Raw genomic sequence first — 1,100 nt, 5'->3', positions numbered from 1 at the left:
ACCCCTCAGGTATCTCTAAGTCCCAATACTCTCTAGACCTGCTAACACTCTTGCTGACTTAGGCATCGGAGTGTCCTTGCAGGTACCACCCCCCATTCATTTACACTCACAAGTCGGACGGAGGCCCCCAAGGCGCAGACCCTCTCAAAGGCTTCCTCCCTCAGACAATTGGGCCAACCAATGCCATCCAGCCCATTAATCTCCGGTTACCTACCGTAACAATAACATTTAATTAAATTAGTCTAAATTTAGTAAAAATTGTACCCATTTAATATAGGGAGCCATTCAGATAAAGACGTTGAAAATGTCTTTTTATAAAGATATTTTTTAATAATTCAAATTTAATACATATAATCGATTAAATTGTGATTTTTTTGTTAAAATTAGGCTAGACAAATTAATTTAATCGAAAAAATGGTGAATCAAATCTTGAACTGGTTTAAATTAATATTATTTTTTATAAAAAATGACTACAATACCCTTATTATAGAGAATGATTAAAATACTCTTATTATATATATATTTTAAAAATTCTAAATTCTAACCCTACGATAGAAAAATAAAGGACTAAAATTTAGGATTCTCAAAATTAATATATATAATAAAAGTATTTTAGTCATTTTCTATAATAGGGTATTACAATCATTTTTTATAAAAAAATAATATTAATTTAGATCAGTTCAAGATTTAATTCACCATTTTTCGATCAGATTAATTTGTCTAGCCTAATTTTGATAAAAATAACATGATTTAATCGATTATATGTGTTAAATTTTAATTATTAAAAAAATATCTTTGTAAAAAGATATTTTTAGCATCTTTATCTGAGTGACTCCTATAATTTTTTTATACTCATTTGGATTTCTTTCTTATTCTTTTTAAAAAAATTTTTCAAAGTTTCACGTGTAGTTTTTTTCGAATGAAATTGATAAAAACAACCGCACCATGAAATATAAAGGAAAAGGTATTTTAGGCAATAATTAGTTATTATTTGATTTTTTTGTTTGTACAAGAACATGAGCGAGCCCTTGATATTTGGTGATATATGAAAGAAAAGTTAGTTAATTGAAAATGTTTTGGTCCTTAATTAAAATAAGAAG

Source organism: Arachis ipaensis, chromosome B03, assembly GCF_000816755.2.
Source record: "Arachis ipaensis cultivar K30076 chromosome B03, Araip1.1, whole genome shotgun sequence".
Taxonomy (NCBI): Eukaryota; Viridiplantae; Streptophyta; class Magnoliopsida; order Fabales; family Fabaceae; genus Arachis; species Arachis ipaensis.
Note: the sequence above shows the minus strand (reverse complement) of the source record.